Source organism: Phoca vitulina, unplaced genomic scaffold (genome assembly GCF_004348235.1).
Source record: "Phoca vitulina isolate PV1807 unplaced genomic scaffold, GSC_HSeal_1.0 scaffold3, whole genome shotgun sequence".
Taxonomy (NCBI): Eukaryota; Metazoa; Chordata; class Mammalia; order Carnivora; family Phocidae; genus Phoca; species Phoca vitulina.
In genome coordinates this window covers 63746284-63761433 of record NW_022589706.1, presented here as the reverse complement: position 1 = coordinate 63761433, position 15150 = coordinate 63746284, and the positions used below count along the sequence as shown (strand labels likewise).

Sequence of the window (15150 nt, the reverse complement as noted above, 5' to 3'; positions counted from 1 at the left end):
TCTTTGATACTTTAGATCGAGACTCATGAGTTTACTGGATTTTATTTAAGAACTAAACTCTCCCTTCTAAGATATGCAGAATCCCCCCGCCCCCCATCAGCTCCCAGAAAAATCTCCTGCTTTATACTTTCGGTTGCCATTTCTAAATCTCTCACTTACCACTAGACTAGAGCTTGTGCTGACTGACTCACTATTTCTCTAAGATAGCCTGCATTTTCCCGTCATTCACACATCAGCTCACCACATCCTCTCTCCTTTCTCTACCCAACCAATGAGAACAGGTGTCCATGCTCATACGAGCCTACACACGCATGCGCACACACACACATGCATGTGCACACACACACACACTCACACCATGCACACTCATGTCACACATGCACATCCATAAAGTGAAACATTCTTCCAAACATGCAATTTCCCACTTGTAGACTCAGCTCTTAATATAAAACTGGGATGAAACTTAAAATATTTAAAAATCTAATTCCATTCGAATACCTGAGTAACAGCAAAATGGGCTTACTCTCAATACCCATACCTTTTTGTGGATTGCAAGCTCATTCTCATGTCAGAATCTTCTCATTAAGTTTGCATTTTGTAGAACATTAAATACTACCATTGAAATAAAACCATTCTGTCCCAAGAATCACTTACTTATGGCTACCTAATTATGTATAACTTTCCTATGCCTTATACTCAAGCAGACAAAGTAAATTATCAATAGGTCTTTTACATGTGTCTAACGACAATGTCATGTATATTCCAAGCCTTATCATTTGTCTAGGAAATCCTCCTTTCATCCTATTTTCATCATATTCTAAGCTCTTTAAGTAATGGATGTTCTTTTTTGCCTCCTTTTCCATTTTTCTTCCCCTCTGCATTGCCTGCTTTACCTAGTTTCAGATAATTTCATTTAGAGAAGAACCTCATTATGGTTTTTTGACTCAGTGATAGAAAATACAGAGTCAAGATACTCAGCTGACCTATGAAGACTACCAATGAACATGGATCCTAGGCACAAGTGATCCCATGGTGAACAAATACTATTTTCCTGGTTTGGGTTGTATCTTAATTAACTAGAGACTTGGGGCTGAGGTCATTACTCTAAGTCACTTAAAACCAGTGGAGTTATCAAGGAGAATAAAATGTTTTAGTGTTACAGAGTGCAGACATAACCATCAACTTAGTAAACTACCTTATGTGAAAACTAAAGAAGAAAGTATAAATGCATCAAACTCATTAACACATTAATGATGAGAAAAAAATAGAAATATCCCTTACAGTTTTTAAAATGCCTTCCTATATGTGACGTCTTTTCATTGTAGCAGCCCCATGAAAAATCTGTCATTACTTATATTTTACAGAAGAGAGAACAGAGAGAAACACCATATATGCCTTGTTCAGGATCACATAAGCTAATGAAGGATGAGATAAGACTTGAATCCAAGCCATTTGAGTTCAAATTCTGGATGATTTTCACTTCTGTGTCAGCAGCAACATCTTCCTATGCAAAGGATAACAAAGTTTTTCTCTCTCATTATCATTTATACTGGTCAAGTACTTGACAATAATTGTTATCATTACATTCTTTGATGAGAAGGAAGATTGTAATCCTCCTACACACCAATTTGAAATATTATTTTAGGTATTAATTTTAATGTCCTATCCTACCAAACCTTTTATTCAAGTTTCCAAGAAATAGCAAAATAACTGCTCTCTCTCTTGTCTCTATCTTCACCTTCACTTGGAGATGCTCATGAATAGTGAGTTGGGCAAAAAGCAGGTAGAAATATCAGAAAGAACACCAAGTGCTTTAGATAATTTACAAGCTTGAAAATTAGTTCCTGAGAAATGAGTATTGGGTTTTTTTTTAAGATCTTGAAGTAAAAACTGAAGAAAAATTAAAATTAGAGGTTTGCTTTTTAAGACATAGAAAAGATAGTCAGAGGCTGATTATGTAAAGAATAGAATCGGGGATAATTAGTTCCTTGATATTTGGAAAATTACCAAACACAAACTTTCTAGGAAATCAATAAAAATAATGTGATTTCTGAAAGATTCTTAAAATAAACTAGGAGAATATTCCAAGAAGACAATGACCAAAGGGAAGTTCAAGATGTGGGCTATTAAGAAAAGCACTAATTTGAAAGAATATATGCACCCTATGTTTGTTGCAGCATTATTTACAGTAGCCAAAATATGGAAGCAGCCAAGTGTCCATTGACAGATGGATAAAGAAGATATAGTATATATATATGAATATTATTCAACCATAAAAAAGAATGAAATCTTGCCATTGGAACACTGTGGATGGAGCTACAGAGTATAACACTAAGTGAAATAAGGCAGTCAGAGAAAGAAAAATACCGTATGACTTCACTCATATGTGGAATTCAAGAAACAAAACAAATGAACAAAGGGGGGAAAACAGAAAGAGACAAACCAAGAAACAGATTCTTAACTATAGAGACCAAACTGATGGTTACCAGAGGGGAGGTGGTTGGGGGGCTGGGTGAATTAGGTGCTGAGGATTAAGAGTACATTTATCATGATGAGCACTGATAATGTATAGAATTGTTGACCCACTATATTGTACACCTGAAACCAATATAACACTGTGTGTTAACTATACTGGAATTAAAATTAACATTTTTTAAAGATGTGGGCTATTGAGCAGACAAAAAAAATAAGACTACAAAGTTATTATCCTCTCCATTTATTTTCTTGTCTCAAATTTCTCAACTTTTTCAAAGTTTAGAAACAGTAGCAAGCAAGTTTGTGAAGACTGACTTTGTAAGAGTGGAGAAGTTAGGCTGGGAGTAAGGTGGTCTAAACTGGGGTTGGGGCTGCGGAGGACAAATGGTGGGGTTTCTAAGAATGCTGGGCTTTCTCCATCCATCGTAGATGCTTCAGTGGAGGACTTTCTGCCTCATGTGCTTTATTCATGAACAGAGAGACCAGTAAAAGAAACTGTTAAGTGGCTTTAGTGGAAATCATCCCATGAGATGTAAATTCCCAAGATTTCAGCCCAAGATACTGATGCATTTTCAAGGAAGAAGGATGCTTTGGGATGGGTCATCACATGAGTCCCTTCAAAGGTCCTCTGAATCAAACTTGGAGAAAATGATTCCAAATTTCTCAAGAAAGGGGATTTCAAAACCAAACACACAAGTGACAGAGAATGTGATCACCCTTTAGGGAGCCCAATAAAATAATTTTAAGGTCAGCTTAGAGAAAGCGTCTCCTGTCTCAGCTGGGAGCAAGGGGTGCTCAGCATATGTACAAGCAATCTGCAGCCACAGCAAGATCGAACCCAGCTGGGCCTTCCACGTCCAGCCCTGGGGCAGACTAGAGCCACCAGGTAAGCGAGCACACACTGGCACAGAGATGTGCGGCAGGAAAATAGCAATAACGCCCAAGGAGGAGACGTAAGATGTCCATATCCTATGAGAGGTAGGTGAGAGGCTCAGTGGGGATGGGGACTTCCACTGATCCTACTGGGTGGAAACTCAGAACCTAAAGACTAAAGCCTAGACTTTAACCAGTACATAAGTGTTCCTTATTAATGTCAATTTTATCCATATCCCTCCCGATGTCCCTTTAAACCGCTACAGATACTACAGCACTTTACAAGGAATTAGGAGTGAAGTGTAGTTAAGCCCAATGCTGGCAATTTTTTAAGAAAAATAATATTGGGGGGAATGAGCAAACTTGAGGAAGTAGCCAGTTGCTATGTACATGGATGGCTCCTTTACACAGGCCAAAAGTGTTTGACACCTCCCAAATGCAAGGCCTGTGCAGAGGCAATTTGAATGTAAGCTGTGCCTTCATGAAATTTATACTCAACCACTGAGAATGGGTGAATTAAAAAGGTTTAGAGTACACCTGTCCTTTTCCCTCTAAGGTAATGCAGAAATAATGCTACAACATAGAATTTTTTCCTCAGCTCATATCTCGCCTCTGAAAGTTACTAGCATCATCTTCACGAACAAAAGACTTCACTCTTCATATGGTAATATAATATTGCTTTAGACAGATGCCAGCCTTGACTTTAACCAGTATGTAAAGACATTTTGACATTTTGTCTTTATGCTCATTTGTTTTTTGTAAATTCCCAATGCATTGCTTTATAGACCAGAAGACAATAAACATATTTAATGGGAATATTGTCCAGGTACTTACCATGTGAGGTTTTTTTTAGCATGCATTGCACAGAATCTCTGGTTTTGAGTTGTATGATAATAGAAAAAACACTCACTATTTATAAATAAATGACAGAAATTTAGTGATAGTATCAAATCTTCTGAAAATCAGTTTGCAAACATGGAAATATGTTCTGGATTGAACACTATACTGGGAAAGCCTGAAACAACAACAAAGTCTTTTCAGTTTAACCTCTAACTTCAATTGCTTATGAAGTTCTAAATTGCTTATGAAGTGATTCAAAAGTAACTTTTTCCCCCATCTCCTCTCCTTTTGGAGGATCACTGTACAAATGTCCATTTCATTAAGACTTTTATAAAATTAATATTATAAGACAAATATTTAAGACTAACCTACTTGCTACATATAAAATGACTTATTAATTCTTCCTGACGTCCCCCCATTGTATTTTTTAAAAGTTAGAATCAAATGGTTACATTTTGGACACAAAGATAATCTTAATTTAGAATTTTTGAGATGAAGGATTTATGTTAATATTTCAATGGAAAGAAGATTATAGCAATATTGTTCTTTAATTTTATTATGAAAGATGTCAGCTTTAGAACTAAAATGCTTGTCTAAATTTATCCTTGTCTACGTGTAGTTCCTTTTAATAGATTATCATATTTTGAGATTATTTGGCAAGCAAGATTATTTCTTTTGTTTTTATTTTTTACTTTTTAGAGAGAGATAAAGAGAGCACGTTCAAGTGGGGGTGGGGGTTGGGGGTAGGGCAGAGGGAAAGGGAGAGAGAATCTTAAGCAGGCTCCATGCAGAACACAGAGTGCGATGGGTTTGATCACAGGACCCTGAGATCATGACCTGAGCTGAAATCAAGAGGCCATCGCTTAACCGACTGAGCCATCCAGGTGCCCCATCAAGGAAAATGATTTCTAAACATAATGTCCAATAGGCCAAAAATTCAATACTCTTAATGTGAATATACTTAATTGACCCATGTTATATCCATTTTGACTTTGTAATTACTGCTTATGTTTCTGAAATACATAACTTTGTAATATATGTATGAACAAAGCCATTAATAGTGAAAAATTTGCCTTTGAATGTTATCGAGCTAAGATTAGTGGCTTTATGATTGCATTTTTTATTTAATAGACACAGGGATCACCTACAAAAATAGCTCTTTCCAGGGTGATATACACTGTGCTCAAATGTAAACTAATAGTCCATGAACACACAGCTTTGCAACAAGCTACGACACCGTGACAAATTTGTGTAATAATTCCTTATTAGGCTACCAGTGAGCCTTAATAAGTCAACCTATGGATATTTATCAGAACTTTGTGTGGTTTTTGTGCAATCATGAGGCTTTAAAATAAAAAATAAATTATTTCCTTAAAAGGCTGCAATAAGAAGATTAATAAATTATCTACATTGAGCAATGTTTACTAATATCATTGGTCACTCCTGAGCCCAATAAAGTCAAGATTTATTTACTATTAAAGAGCCTGAGTTATTCATTACATAAAGTCTCAATATTCACAGAATCAGGGGCAAAAAATAAATATCCAGCTTCATTCTTCTTTTACCTTTATTTTGTTCCAATTACAAAAACAAATATATAAAGTAGACATTTATAATAAAGTATAAGAAAAACATCCTCATGCAAAGAGCAAGTAGGCGTCAGATGTGTCGATATCTACATCATGGTAATTCACTCTTTTTTTCCAACTTCCTGCTCTTATTGACTTATCATGAAGTTGCCAAAACATCGGGACCTATCTTTTTCCAGATTTCTAATACCAGCAGCCCAATTCTGAGAAGAGAGGGAAAGAGAAGAACAAAATATAGCGGCTTTGTCTGAGAACTAAAAAATCATAGACTCAAACAAGAACTCACTCATATTTCCCGTAGGTATGCAGAAGTTGTGACTTATAGAATGCAAATTCCTCCTGACATCATACAGCTTCATTATACGTTTGATTAATCAATAGGGTACTAAACAACTACTCATGCATGAGAAGACTTTTAAATATTTTGACAGGAAAAGAGCCCCCAGTGGTTGAGAAAAGATTGGGGACTTTTGCCTTAGACTCTTCCCTCTCCTTTGGTGTTACCAGTGTTCTTTGAAGGTGGAAAGGTGGTATAGAGAGGGATAACATACGCTGATTGTAACTACTCTTCTCAAGTAGCACACACAGTTCCCCACAGAGCAATCAGGGCCAGAGCTATTTCTAGAGTCCACAGTCTAAATATCCTGCTACAAAAGTTTTACCAATGGGACATGGAAAAAATGTGCACAAGAGATTCCATAAAAAAACATGGAGCTGGTTTCAAAATAGCTTAATTATTATTGCTACCTTCAAAGGAACTCATTAAAATGGCTGTCATGAGTCTATCTAGATGGTACCATTATAATTCAATTTTAATTAACATGATGATTATTTTTAACAATGTTAATAAACAGGCTATGCTACAACCTTATCTTAACCTTGGATCTTTCAACATAGAATTTATAGATTTAAACCTTTTTCTTAATTGCTATTGTGACACTGAACAAATTACAGTATTAAAATTGACTAATTCCTATTAGCATCAATTAGTCTTTCATTAGCCATCTTCAATATATTTATGTTCCAAGAGGATTTCAACTGCCCTCCTGCCTGACCACTAGTTTCATATCACAGCACACAAAGGCTCTGGCATGAACAATGTTTATAGTGATGTTTCTGTATTATAGGTACAGAGGTTCAAACATTTTACAATATACTCATGAACTGTCAAGCATTTGGAGATAATGAGGGTTGTTTAAAATGGAAGTGCTCAAAGCTCATAGTTTAATGTACAATGCAACCTGAATTACTATTAATATTATGGTTTCATGAGATCTAGAAAACCACACATACCAGAATCTAAATAGGTGTTTCACCCAATGGAATTGTAAAGGGTGGGCAAAGAAGCTGGAATAATATACTGGGAAACAGTAATCAATGCTAAATGACTTCTTAGAAACTCCCAACAGGAAGCTGACACACCTATATTTATAAGAACCATGGATTTTGCCCAGAGATCCTTATTTTTTTGTTAGTCTTTGGCACCAATTGCCTCAATGATCTGTTCCTCGCTTGCTAGCTGACCTCCTACCATTATATGTATAATAATGGATTCTGTCTTGTTTGGTCCTTGTTAATTGTCATTCTGTCCACCAGAGATTTCTTTGTTAGATGTCAGCCCTATCTCTCTATTTATCTCATAGGTGTGTCCTCTCCAGCTGGGATTTAATAGTGTTATGATAGTATTCCACAGAATTGTTTTGAACACAAAGTGAATTACTCCATGTGAACTGAAAACAACAGTGCCTGACACAGGGAACACATTTAACAAATGGGAGCTCTTAATTATTCCTACCATTCAGCCTTGGATGTCTTCCATCAAGTCTCTGCTACCTTAACCTACAGAGAACGCCCATCTCATTCATTTCCCAAATGCTCTCTGAGACTTTGACCTCCATGAGTTCCCAAAATAGAACATTATAGAACCAAGGTGGCCGATACATTCAATATGAACAGTGAGGGGCAAATGCTGGAAAAGACAAAGATTTCAAAAACAAAAATCAGGAAGATGTTCTTTGGAAAGCTGACAAATTGAGTCAGGTATCAGTTACATCTGACCCAAGAAAACATGATGCTGTCCAACTTTCCAATTAGGTAGTTCCAAATATATATTCAACTAACTTATGCACAACTTTTTAATTTCAATAGCTGTCTAGCCAAATGGCTGACTGAATTTCCCATCCTATCCTTGGAATTCCTCTACTTTCCTTTTTTATCTTTTTTCCACTACTCATCTCTGTTTTACACACCAGTCCAAAAGTAACCCAGGGTAGGCTTACAGAGCTAAGGAAAGACTGCTGAGAATAAAGAGGAAATAGGAGGGCAGTTCTGTCCCTCACAGGCTTTGCCCTATCTCCTGCCCTCGTGCCTCTCCCAAAGGTGAACCACCTTCACATTGGAATGCCCGCACTGACCTCTGAAACAGAATGTCTGGATGGATTTTCTTACAAAAACTGACTCTATCTTCTCTCCTAAATGAAGATGAGTCTTCACTCAGCCTGTTATGGGCCTAAATTCTGGTGTGAGCAATGGGACAGGATGTAATTCCCAACCCAATTGTCTAACTTCGGAGGTGGGTCTCACTGATGTAGGACTAGAGCACAAGTTCTTTCATGAGAGCAAATAGTGAAAGGACAAGAACCAGACCTGAAAAAATGATTTATTTCTCAACTGTTTCCCATTTTTGCTAAAAACAACAACAATAACAAAAATCTATTTACTAACTTCAGAGATAGAGGATAGGGACCAAAATTACAGAGACTCTGTTTTATCACAGCCCACAGCGGAGAAGAGAAATCCTTGCTGAAAGAAAAGGCTATTACTGATTACAAAGAGAAGGAAAAGCTCAAGAGAGAGCAGGAAAACAAGGCAGGAAGCAAGCCTGAATTGGAGAAGTGCCCGTGAAGGTTTTCATCACCTCCTCTTGCTCTGGGTCCTCCTCATCAGCCAGCACAGAGCTGGAAGAGTCCTCAATTCTGCTTCTTAGTAGCCATGTGACTGGGATGACAGGAAGCAAACTACCCTGGTACTACATATATACTTACAACAGCAGGTAATATGTTCCTAATAACTTTGGCTAAAATTATGAATACATTTTCTCACATATTGTTTGCATGGTAGATAGGTCCTAGAACGTATCAGTGTGATGGAATTACACTTAAATGATGAGATGCTATCTTTGAAATACTAACCAATATATTTTTATTTCTAGTATTCTGTTCTCCCCTGTACCTTCAATCTATGAATTCACTTGCCTTAGGTAAGGGATGGCACAAGGAAAACAATGAAAATAGCCCAACCGAAAAATAGGTTCAAAAGCATATGACTCGGGGGAATGTTAAGACTCATATAAGTGGGTAAGAGACCTGGGGAGAATGCATTGTGTGTTAGAGATAGCTTCTTAACTCTAGTCTAGAAAGAATTTCCCAGTGTGGAAAAACAGAGCAGATGAAGGAGATGCAGTGAGAGAGAGGGTGAGAGACAAAGGAATGAGACATAGAAACACACAGACTTGGCAAAATCATTCTCTTGAGATCTCCAAGCATGCACGCAAGTGACCATGTCCACTACTTCCCTCCAGGAATTGCATGGGAATTGAGGCCATAGGTGGTCCATTTCTACTTCAATAAACAATGTATATTGCACATTCAGGAAGCTATGCTAGTTTCTTCCTTTGATAGCCCATCACTGTCTATCCATCCAGCAGAAAAACTGACCATCTGTAGGAGGAAATGGCCTCCAGAACAGGTACACCATCATGTTTCAGGTACCTTAATGGGTAAAATCATACATTGTGGTCATGCTTCGGAGTTTCATCTCCATTCTAAGAGTTCTTACTTCATTCTAAGATACTGAAGGGTTAAAGAAAGAAATTAGTGTGATCAAATCTGTGTGTAGATCAGTCACCATGTAAAGAATGAAGGGTTTGATAAGACAGGATATGGGTTAGTAATATTTATTAAACACCTATTTTGGGCTAAGAGTTTATGCTAGACCTTTTGCATATATTGTCTCACTTGATTCTTTAGCCAACTGCATGGAGTCTGGAAAAAAGTGATATTCAGAAATGTTAAGTGGCATGCCCTACCCTAGAGAGTAAGCAAAAAGTCCTGGTGTGAGAACCTAAGTCTGTCTGATGCTCAGTTTTTTTCCCTCTAGTCCATGTTCTTTTCCAAGTTCCCAAAATCTAATTTAAAAACAGGCATTAACATCACAACCTCTTCACAAATAAGGGTTTGGCTGCCATGGCCACCAAACGTATGATACGTCATTTCTATTTCCAAAAGAAATCCCTTAAGCACGATTCTTTATTCCAATAATGATCCAGTCAGTAATGAGTTCTTAAGTGGTAATCAGTCTTCTCATACCCAAATCAAGCACATCTCATTGCAAGATTTTTGAAACAGGTATATGAAGACTGAAATTCACATGATGAATCTGATAAAGCACTATAGAGAAACCTAAGCAAGGCAGCTACAACCACAGGGAGAGACTGGATTTTACAAGGATGTCTCGGAAAGGATACAATAATTCCAGTCAGACAATTCTGAAATCATCAGACAGTCATGCAAAAAGCAGATTGCTCTTTATATTTATGAGTGGCAGCAGATTAAGGACTTCAAGACCCAGAAGCAGTCTCTGTGTGAACAAGAAAGGTAGGCAGCAGGTGAGGCCAAATTCAAGTAGGCAAACATCCCAAACCAGAAGGTGGCAAGAGGATCGAAATCCATGCAAACAATAAGCACCCAGGAGATCTTTACAAGTTGACTGGGCAGCTAGATAGATATAGTCAAAGGACCAAGAAAGGGTCAACAGCCAAGGCGCACTGGATATTGTAGGAGTGAAGAATGGGCAGGCCGAAACACAGATGCCCAGCCTCTACCACAGGGAAAATGCTCCCAAAAGGGACAGTTGGCACTCTCACCTTCACTCAGAAATTCTCAGCGTGAGCCTAGAAACGTTTGTCTGGAGATCGAGTCCTTGAGAGTGGAAGACCATTATGGCAGAGCTATGTCCTGATCGGAATAGAAGCCATAACCCTGCAGCCTACAAGGGCATATGGTTTAGTAGCTATTTTATTGCAATTAGCCAATAAAAGGGCTGTCAATGAAGGCTAGACTACCTGTCACAATATTCCACCATCATTGTCTGCATATGGAAATGTCAATAAACAGATGTTAACACTATACATTGCATATTTGTGTGATTAACTCTAGGTTCATCCAAGTCTTTTATTTAAAGTTATTTGGAGAGGTAGGACTGAAAACCTAATCCAGAAGGCAATAAAGTATTATTTAATGCTCACTGCCTTTAAATCAGTCGTGAAGTAGGCAAAATCTGAAGAGCAATTTGAAATGAATCTCCCTTTGTGTCTGAGACATGCTCAGAAGGCTTAAAATAAGAAAAGGCTTGATTTTATCAGTTGTTGTCCATTCTTCAATGGAGAATGTTGTTCACAATGTTGGATTCCAGAATGCTGGAAAACAAGATGGTCTTCGTGGCCAATGGGCGGGTAGGGAGTGAGAAGGAGAGACTAGTAAAGCTGCACATGTGTTCCAACCTATAGAAAGTTCTATGGTAAATGTTGCTCTAGGATGTGAAAGATTTTAGCGTGGATTATGTCTTTTTTCCTTTTGCCAGTATTCTTAGAATTTGAGGACGACTTTCCTGTTGGAGCCCATAAGAGCAAAGGAAAGAATTGCCCTTGAACTGTGATGTGTTATTCATGACTTGCAACTCCCTCGACATGTACTTGTTTTGCAAAACTCCCTGCTCTCTCCTCCTCTCATACACTCTGCCACCACTGGCAAACCATGCAGTAAGGTGTGAGGATTTGTTGTTGTTTATTAACATTTTGCTTTACATTTACTACTTAATAATATGGTTTGAGAATGAAAGACTATATCCACCGTGCTAAAGTCAATATGAGAAGGGACTTTTGTTGTATGATTGGCCTGGAGGAAGTGGGGTCAGGACACAGAATAAAGTAGCAGAGGCAATACACAAGAAGACAACTACAACTAAGAAAATGGCAGACTCTGACTGAATTGTAGTCCCCTCTATCAGGGCTTCTCCTCCTGGGAGCTTTCCTCTACTCATGGGCTGGAACAGAGCAGCATGTGTTTTGTACAAAAGGGCCAATCCATTCCCACAAATTTAACTTCTATATCAATGATACTGAATAAAATAAGCTCCTTAAAGCCAGTAATGCTCACATATTTGTCCTGTAATGTCTGTCCAAATGCCTACCACAATTATGAGTACACAATTGGCTCTAACAATTTTGGGGCCGATTGAATCATGCGTGAGTGTATTAGACACTGTAAATGGCAGAAAGAGTTATACAATTCTTGTGACACTCCATGGAATAGATGGGACCTAAAAAGTTAATGCCTACCATAGTGGGTAGGGTGACCAAAAAATGGTGGCACAGAAATGCAAGTAGGACTAGGTAACTAAGTGTTTTAGCTGGTGACCCTTAATAGGGAAGACCAGGAGGGAAGGACCAAAGCTAAACACTTCTTTTCTCCCAGGGAATTAAAGGAGTCCTTTCATCCTAGGGAGAAAGGCCATTTGGAACAATACAAGGTTCAAAGTTCAGGAGTCCTGGGCCCAAAAGTTAGATGGTGGGAAAGCCAGGGCTGAGTAAAACAACACAGAATCACACGGGATAGCAGGGCCAACTTGAGATCACACTGGGCATGTCAGACCCCTGGGAATTTGGCAAAGTCAGAGCACCAAGTTGAGCAATGAGAAGGAAGGATAGAGTCAGAAGCCAATAGGGAATAAACAATGTCAACGTGGCAGAGTGAAATCATTGTTTTTGTGAGATCTTAATAATAAATGCAAAGTTTGGGGTGACTAAGATGTTTTGAAATGACAATCTAGACATTTTCCTATTTTCTATGGTGGTCAAAGATTCCCAGAGACTAGCTTCAGGTTAAGTTTTGACAGTTCCCTATGAACTTTTCCAGCTATGATAGAAAATGCTTTTGTCCACCTCTTAGGCCCCTGTTCCCCTTGTGTTTATTCCTGCTGTATCTCTGCTCTTATTCCTAACACCAACCACCAGCCTGGAGAGGGTGGGGGATGGGAGGCTAGGAATATAGCATTCAGCTCTTTTGTTGGATTCTGTGTCAAGAAACAGAACCACAATTGTGTAAGACTGTTGAATCACAGGCCTGTACCTCTGAAACAAATAATATATTATACATTAAAGAAAGAAGAAGATAGTAGGAAGGGAAAAATGAAGGGGGAAAATCGGAGGGGGAGATGAACCAGGAGAGACTATGGACTCTGAGAAACAAACTGAGGGTTCTAGAGGGGAGGTGGGTGGGGGGATGGGTTAGCCTGATGATGGGTATTAAGGAGGGCATGTACTGAATGGAGAACTGGGTGTTATATGCAAACAATGAATCACGGAACACTATATCAAAAACTAATGTTGTAATGTATGGTGATTAACATAACATAATAAAATTTTAAAAAAAGAAACAGAATCACAATCACTTGAAAATCTAAAGTCATTTTTTTCCTAAAATGATGGCTTTGAAATTTTGTTATTAGTTTATTCCATGACCAAGTAGCCTGAATACTTTAAAAATCATTATTTGAAATACGTAGCATGTCCTTAAATTTTTTTCATGGAAGTTTTTATTATCATGAAAAATATAGAAATTTAGCTCCATCTCCTATTGCAGTTCAAATCATATTTACTTATCTTTTGTCTTTTTCTTCTTTTTACATGGTCATTTTCTGTTTATGTATTTTTCCTTTATTTCAAAAAGCATACACTACCATCTCTCTTTTTCTCTCTCCCTCTCACTCTATTCTCTCTCTCCTCTCTCTTTCAACCCACTTGCATTACTCTCAACAAGAAATGTTGATGGGTAAGGGTGAGGGGAAAGCTGCAGAGCCCTAACTACACAATTTAAAAACTTGTATAGATAAGGTCACTCTCATCCTAAAATAATATCTATAGGAATACAAAAAGAAATAGTAGTAACATAGTACTACCATCCAAAGTAAAGGATCATGACTTTTGTTGTTTTTGTTTTTAAAGATTTTATTTATTTATCTGACACAGAGAGAGAGCACAAGCAGAGGGAGCTGCAGAGGGAAAGGGAGAAGCAGGCTCCCCAATGAGGATGTGGGGCTCGATCCCAGGACCCCAGGATCATGACCTGAGCTGAAGGCAGATGCTTAACTGACTGAGCCACACAGTCGCCCCAAGGATCATGGTTGATAAAATTGATTTTAAACAACCAAGCAGCAGCTATTATTTCTAAATGATACAGGTTGAAAATACCACAGGTATTCACTCTCTTCCTTATCAGTCATATTGATGCGCACGTAAGGCTCGAGCTGTGTGATCAGTTGCCTGTGAGGAGCAGTGCCTAAAGGCAGGTCCTCAGATCAGCCTGTGATTGTTCAGGGCCTCAAAGACCACAATCGATCACATTAAAACAAAACAGAACCAAGTTTCAAAATATATTAATGACAAAATATTCTAGAGCAAATATACAAGATCTAATAAATCAAATGCCAAACACTTAGAAATACCACATGAAATTAATAAAATGAAGAATTCTAGGTAATCACTGAACTTCATAGCGTTCAGTGTCAGCATGAAAGTTGTTATATAAGAAAGAAAAAATATTAAAAACAAAGATTCTCTTTTATAAAAACTAATATCAAACACAATTTGACACTCTACTTTGAAATTAATTTTTTTTAAAGATTTTATTTATTTATTTAACAGAGAGAGATGGTGAGAGAAGGAACACAAGCAGGGGGAGTCTGAGGAGAAGCAGGCTCCCCACTGAACAGGGTGCCCGACGTGGGGCTCGATCCCAGGGCCCTGGATCATGACCTGAGCCAAAAGCAGACGCTTAATGACTGAGCCACCCAGACGCCCCTGAAACTAACTTTTTAATATCGGGGTAAACAGAGGAGTGGAATATTTGTAACCACAGACACACAGAAATCAGAGAAGAAGGAAATGTATTTCTTAGAATCAATACTCTGTGATGGCTGGAATTCACAAAGCCAGGATGGCTCTGACTTTGAAATTGATTTAGTCTTACTGCCAATTATTTCCACTCATCCCTTGTTAATAAGAGCAAACAGTAAGGCTGGGTTGTTGCTAGTTTGAGCTTTTGGGATTTCTGTTACTGGTAGTCAGTCACTCCTGGATCCGCCACAGTTCACACCGTCCTCCTTTACTTCGCTTACAATCACTATCTGGAAATGCATACATATACAGAGAGAGACAGAGAGAAGTTTCTTTCTAAGGCGAGAAACCACTATGTGAAAAAAAACAACCAAAAGCATCCACTCTGTTTGGAGAATCCTGACATTTAGAAAGAATAGT

At 38.0% G+C, this 15150-nt stretch overlaps 1 protein-coding gene across 2 annotated transcripts in view; it reads right to left on the bottom strand.

Annotated features, from left to right (window-relative positions):
- ARHGAP24 (Rho GTPase activating protein 24) overlaps positions 1 to 15150 on the bottom strand; it is a 749428-nt gene that overhangs the window by 505964 nt on the left and 228314 nt on the right. The window lies entirely within an intron of this gene.